The following is a 6,813-nucleotide window of genomic DNA, read 5'->3' as shown; positions in this document are numbered from 1 at the left end:
AGATCTCAGCCCCGGATCCCACACACCTGGGTTCCTCTGTCAGTTCTTTTATGCGTGAGGCTCATCCAAGTGTGTGGAGAGTGGTCCCAGCATGGCCTTGGCTGGGCCTCGGTGGTCTTCAGCTGTTGGGCCCTGGTGGAGACAGTCAGGCGTAGGGTAGGAGACTCTGCCTTGTTCTCTCCCAGGAGCTGAGTGTGATGATCTCTGGATCCTGGCCGTTGTTGGAGTTACACGGCAGTTGGTGGGTGTAACTGTCTAGTTACTGGCAGGTCCAGTCCCAAACTGTGCAGGCTTGGAGATCTCAGCCCCGGGTCCCACACACCTGGGTTCCTCTGTCAGTTCTTTTATGCGTGAGGCTCATCCAAGTGTGTGGAGAGTGGTCCCAGCATGGCCTTGGCTGGGCCTCGGTGGTCTTCAGCTGTTGGGCCCTGGTGGAGACAGTCAGGCATAGGGTAGGAGACTCTGCCTTGTTCTCTCCCAGGAGCTGAGTGTGATGATCTCTGGATCCTGGCCGTTGTTGGAGTTACACGGCTGTTGGTGGGTGTAACTGTCTAGTTACTGGCAGGTCCAGTCCCAAACTGTGCAGGCTTGGAGATCTCAGCCCCGGATCCCACACACCTGGGTTCCTCTGTCAGTTCTTTTATGCGTGAGGCTCATCCAAGTGTGTGGAGAGTGGTCCCAGCATGGCCTTGGCTGGGCCTCGGTGGTCTTCAGCTGTTGGGCCCTGGTGGAGACAGTCACGCATAGGGTAGGAGACTCTGCCTTGTTCTCTCCCAGGAGCTGAGTGTGATGATCTCTGGATCCTGGCCGTTGTTGGAGTTACACGGCAGTTGGTGGGTGTAACTGTCTAGTTACTGGCAGGTCCAGTCCCAAACTGTGCAGGCTTGGAGATCTCAGCCCCGGGTCCCACACACCTGGGTTCCTCTGTCAGTTCTTTTATGCGTGAGGCTCATCCAAGTGTGTGGAGAGTGGTCCCAGCATGGCCTTGGCTGGGCCTCGGTGGTCTTCAGCTGTTGGGCCCTGGTGGAGACAGTCAGGCGTAGGGTAGGAGACTCTGCCTTGTTCTCTCCCAGGAGCTGAGTGTGATGATCTCTGGATCCTGGCCGTTGTTGGAGTTACACGGCAGTTGGTGGGTGTAACTGTCTAGTTACTGGCAGGTCCAGTCCCAAACTGTGCAGGCTTGGAGATCTCAGCCCCGGGTCCCACACACCTGGGTTCCTCTGTCAGTTCTTTTATGCGTGAGGCTCATCCAAGTGTGTGGAGAGTGGTCCCAGCATGGCCTTGGCTGGGCCTCGGTGGTCTTCAGCTGTTGGGCCCTGGTGGAGACAGTCAGGCGTAGGGTAGGAGACTCTGCCTTGTTCTCTCCCAGGAGCTGAGTGTGATGATCTCTGGATCCTGGCCGTTGTTGGAGTTACACGGCAGTTGGTGGGTGTAACTGTCTAGTTACTGGCAGGTCCAGTCCCAAACTGTGCAGGCTTGGAGATCTCAGCCCCGGGTCCCACACACCTGGGTTCCTCTGTCAGTTCTTTTATGCGTGAGGCTCATCCAAGTGTGTGGAGAGTGGTCCCAGCATGGCCTTGGCTGGGCCTCGGTGGTCTTCAGCTGTTGGGCCCTGGTGGAGACAGTCAGGCATAGGGTAGGAGACTCTGCCTTGTTCTCTCCCAGGAGCTGAGTGTGATGATCTCTGGATCCTGGCCGTTGTTGGAGTTACACGGCAGTTGGTGGGTGTAACTGTCTAGTTACTGGCAGGTCCAGTCCCAAACTGTGCAGGCTTGGAGATCTCAGCCCCGGGTCCCACACACCTGGGTTCCTCTGTCAGTTCTTTTATGCGTGAGGCTCATCCAAGTGTGTGGAGAGTGGTCCCAGCATGGCCTTGGCTGGGCCTCGGTGGTCTTCAGCTGTTGGGCGCTGGTGGAGACAGTCAGGCATAGGGTAGGAGACTCTGCCTTGTTCTCTCCCAGGAGCTGAGTGTGATGATCTCTGGATCCTGGCCGTTGTTGGAGTTATACCGCAGTTGGTGGGTGTAACTGTCTAGTTACTGGCAGGTCCAGTCCCAAACTGTGCAGGCTTGGAGATCTCAGCCCCGGGTCCCACACACCTGGGTTCCTCTGTCAGTTCTTTTATGCGTGAGGCTCATCCAAGTGTGTGGAGAGTGGTCCCAGCATGGCCTTGGCTGGGCCTCGGTGGTCTTCAGCTGTTGGGCCCTGGTGGAGACAGTCAGGCATAGGGTAGGAGACTCTGCCTTGTTCTCTCCCAGGAGCTGAGTGTGATGATCTCTGGATCCTGGCCGTTGTTGGAGTTACACGGCTGTTGGTGGGTGTAACTGTCTAGTTACTGGCAGGTCCAGTCCCAAACTGTGCAGGCTTGGAGATCTCAGCCCCGGGTCCCACACACCTGGGTTCCTCTGTCAGTTCTTTTATGCGTGAGGCTCATCCAAGTGTGTGGAGAGTGGTCCCAGCATGGCCTTGGCTGGGCCTCGGTGGTCTTCAGCTGTTGGGCCCTGGTGGAGACAGTCAGGCATAGGGTAGGAGACTCTGCCTTGTTCTCTCCCAGGAGCTGAGTGTGATGATCTCTGGATCCTGGCCGTTGTTGGAGTTACACGGCAGTTGGTGGGTGTAACTGTCTAGTTACTGGCAGGTCCAGTCCCAAACTGTGCAGGCTTGGGGATCTCAGCCCCGGATCCCACACACCTGGGTTCCTCTGTCAGTTCTTTTATGCGTGAGGCTCATCCAAGTGTGTGGAGAGTGGTCCCAGCATGGCCTTGGCTGGGCCTCGGTGGTCTTCAGCTGTTGGGCGCTGGTGGAGACAGTCAGGCATAGGGTAGGAGACTCTGCCTTGTTCTCTCCCAGGAGCTGAGTGTGATGATCTCTGGATCCTGGCCGTTGTTGGAGTTATACCGCAGTTGGTGGGTGTAACTGTCTAGTTACTGGCAGGTCCAGTCCCAAACTGTGCAGGCTTGGAGATCTCAGCCCCGGGTCCCACACACCTGGGTTCCTCTGTCAGTTCTTTTATGCGTGAGGCTCATCCAAGTGTGTGGAGAGTGGTCCCAGCATGGCCTTGGCTGGGCCTCGGTGGTCTTCAGCTGTTGGGCCCTGGTGGAGACAGTCAGGCATAGGGTAGGAGACTCTGCCTTGTTCTCTCCCAGGAGCTGAGTGTGATGATCTCTGGATCCTGGCCGTTGTTGGAGTTACACGGCAGTTGGTGGGTGTAACTGTCTAGTTACTGGCAGGTCCAGTCCCAAACTGTGCAGGCTTGGAGATCTCAGCCCCGGGTCCCACACAGCTGGGTTCCTCTGTCAGTTCTTTTATGCGTGAGGCTCATCCAAGTGTGTGGAGAGTGGTCCCAGCATGGCCTTGGCTGGGCCTCGGTGGTCTTCAGCTGTTGGGCCCTGGTGGAGACAGTCAGGCATAGGGTAGGAGACTCTGCCTTGTTCTCTCCCAGGAGCTGAGTGTGATGATCTCTGGATCCTGGCCGTTGTTGGAGTTACACGGCAGTTGGTGGGTGTAACTGTCTAGTTACTGGCAGGTCCAGTCCCAAACTGTGCAGGTTTGGAGATCTCAGCCCCGGGTCCCACACACCTGGGTTCCTCTGTCAGTTCTTTTATGCGTGAGGCTCATCCAAGTGCGTGGAGAGTGGTCCCAGCATGGCCTTGGCTGGGCCTCGGTGGTCTTCAGCTGTTGGGCCCTGGTGGAGACAGTCAGGCATAGGGTAGGAGACTCTGCCTTGTTCTCTCCCAGGAGCTGAGTGTGATGATCTCTGGATCCTGGCCGTTGTTGGAGTTACACGGCAGTTGGTGGGTGTAACTGTCTAGTTACTGGCAGGTCCAGTCCCAAACTGTGCAGGCTTGGAGATCTCAGCCCCGGGTCCCCCACACCTGGGTTCCTCTGTCAGTTCTTTTATGCGTGAGGCTCATCCAAGTGTGTGGAGAGTGGTCCCAGCATGGCCTTGGCTGGGCCTCGGTGGTCTTCAGCTGTTGGGCCCTGGTGGAGACAGTCAGGCATAGGGTAGGAGACTCTGCCTTGTTCTCTCCCAGGAGCTGAGTGTGATGATCTCTGGATCCTGGCCGTTGTTGGAGTTACACGGCAGTTGGTGGGTGTAACTGTCTAGTTACTGGCAGGTCCAGTCCCAAACTGTGCAGGCTTGGAGATCTCAGCCCCGGGTCCCACACACCTGGGTTCCTCTGTCAGTTCTTTTATGCGTGAGGCTCATCCAAGTGTGTGGAGAGTGGTCCCAGCATGGCCTTGGCTGGGCCTCGGTGGTCTTCAGCTGTTGGGCCCTGGTGGAGACAGTCAGGCATAGGGTAGGAGACTCTGCCTTGTTCTCTCCCAGGAGCTGAGTGTGATGATCTCTGGATCCTGGCCGTTGTTGGAGTTACACGGCAGTTGGTGGGTGTAACTGTCTAGTTACTGGCAGGTCCAGTCCCAAACTGTGCAGGCTTGGAGATCTCAGCCCCGGGTCCCACACACCTGGGTTCCTCTGTCAGTTCTTTTATGCGTGAGGCTCATCCAAGTGTGTGGAGAGTGGTCCCAGCATGGCCTTGGCTGGGCCTCGGTGGTCTTCAGCTGTTGGGCCCTGGTGGAGACAGTCAGGCATAGGGTAGGAGACTCTGCCTTGTTCTCTCCCAGGAGCTGAGTGTGATGATCTCTGGATCCTGGCCGTTGTTGGAGTTACACGGCAGTTGGTGGGTGTAACTGTCTAGTTACTGGCAGGTCCAGTCCCAAACTGTGCAGGCTTGGAGATCTCAGCCCCGGGTCCCACACACCTGGGTTCCTCTGTCAGTTCTTTTATGCGTGAGGCTCATCCAAGTGTGTGGAGAGTGGTCCCAGCATGGCCTTGGCTGGGCCTCGGTGGTCTTCAGCTGTTGGGCCCTGGTGGAGACAGTCAGGCATGGGGTAGGAGACTCTGCCTTATTCTCTCCCAGGAGCTGAGTGTGATGATCTCTGGATCCTGGCCGTTGTTGGAGTTACACAGCAGTTGGTGGGTGTAACTGTCTAGTTACTGGCAGGTCCAGTCCCAAACTGTGCAGGCTTGGAGATCTCAGCCCCGGGTCCCACACACCTGGGTTCCTCTGTCAGTTCTTTTATGCGTGAGGCTCATCCAAGTGTGTGGAGAGTGGTCCCAGCATGGCCTTGGCTGGGCCTCGGTGGTCTTCAGCTGTTGGGCCCTGGTGGAGACAGTCAGGCATAGGGTAGGAGACTCTGCCTTGTTCTCTCCCAGGAGCTGAGTGTGATGATCTCTGGATCCTGGCCGTTGTTGGAGTTACACGGCAGTTGGTGGGTGTAACTGTCTAGTTACTGGCAGGTCCAGTCCCAAACTGTGCAGGCTTGGAGATCTCAGCCCCGGGTCCCACACACCTGGGTTCCTCTGTCAGTTCTTTTATGCGTGAGGCTCATCCAAGTGTGTGGAGAGTGGTCCCAGCATGGCCTTGGCTGGGCCTCGGTGGTCTTCAGCTGTTGGGCCCTGGTGGAGACAGTCAGGCGTAGGGTAGGAGACTCTGCCTTGTTCTCTCCCAGGAGCTGAGTGTGATGATCTCTGGATCCTGGCCGTTGTTGGAGTTACACGGCAGTTGGTGGGTGTAACTGTCTAGTTACTGGCAGGTCCAGTCCCAAACTGTGCAGGCTTGGAGATCTCAGCCCCGGGTCCCACACACCTGGGTTCCTCTGTCAGTTCTTTTATGCGTGAGGCTCATCCAAGTGTGTGGAGAGTGGTCCCAGCATGGCCTTGGCTGGGCCTCGGTGGTCTTCAGCTGTTGGGCCCTGGTGGAGACAGTCAGGCGTAGGGTAGGAGACTCTGCCTTGTTCTCTCCCAGGAGCTGAGTGTGATGATCTCTGGATCCTGGCCGTTGTTGGAGTTACACGGCAGTTGGTGGGTGTAACTGTCTAGTTACTGGCAGGTCCAGTCCCAAACTGTGCAGGCTTGGAGATCTCAGCCCCGGGTCCCACACACCTGGGTTCCTCTGTCAGTTCTTTTATGCGTGAGGCTCATCCAAGTGTGTGGAGAGTGGTCCCAGCATGGCCTTGGCTGGGCCTCGGTGGTCTTCAGCTGTTGGGCCCTGGTGGAGACAGTCAGGCGTAGGGTAGGAGACTCTGCCTTGTTCTCTCCCAGGAGCTGAGTGTGATGATCTCTGGATCCTGGCCGTTGTTGGAGTTACACGGCAGTTGGTGGGTGTAACTGTCTAGTTACTGGCAGGTCCAGTCCCAAACTGTGCAGGCTTGGAGATCTCAGCCCCGGGTCCCACACACCTGGGTTCCTCTGTCAGTTCTTTTATGCGTGAGGCTCATCCAAGTGTGTGGAGAGTGGTCCCAGCATGGCCTTGGCTGGGCCTCGGTGGTCTTCAGCTGTTGGGCCCTGGTGGAGACAGTCAGGCATAGGGTAGGAGACTCTGCCTTGTTCTCTCCCAGGAGCTGAGTGTGATGATCTCTGGATCCTGGCCGTTGTTGGAGTTACACGGCAGTTGGTGGGTGTAACTGTCTAGTTACTGGCAGGTCCAGTCCCAAACTGTGCAGGCTTGGAGATCTCAGCCCCGGGTCCCACACACCTGGGTTCCTCTGTCAGTTCTTTTATGCGTGAGGCTCATCCAAGTGTGTGGAGAGTGGTCCCAGCATGGCCTTGGCTGGGCCTCGGTGGTCTTCAGCTGTTGGGCGCTGGTGGAGACAGTCAGGCATAGGGTAGGAGACTCTGCCTTGTTCTCTCCCAGGAGCTGAGTGTGATGATCTCTGGATCCTGGCCGTTGTTGGAGTTATACCGCAGTTGGTGGGTGTAACTGTCTAGTTACTGGCAGGTCCAGTCCCAAACTGTGCAGGCTTGGAGATC

This window comes from Sorex fumeus, unplaced genomic scaffold (assembly GCF_029834395.1).
Source record: "Sorex fumeus unplaced genomic scaffold, SorFum_2.1 ptg000021l, whole genome shotgun sequence".
NCBI lineage: Eukaryota > Metazoa > Chordata > Mammalia > Eulipotyphla > Soricidae > Sorex > Sorex fumeus.
The sequence above is the reverse complement of the archived record's forward strand: the minus strand, read 5'-3'. Positions refer to the sequence as shown.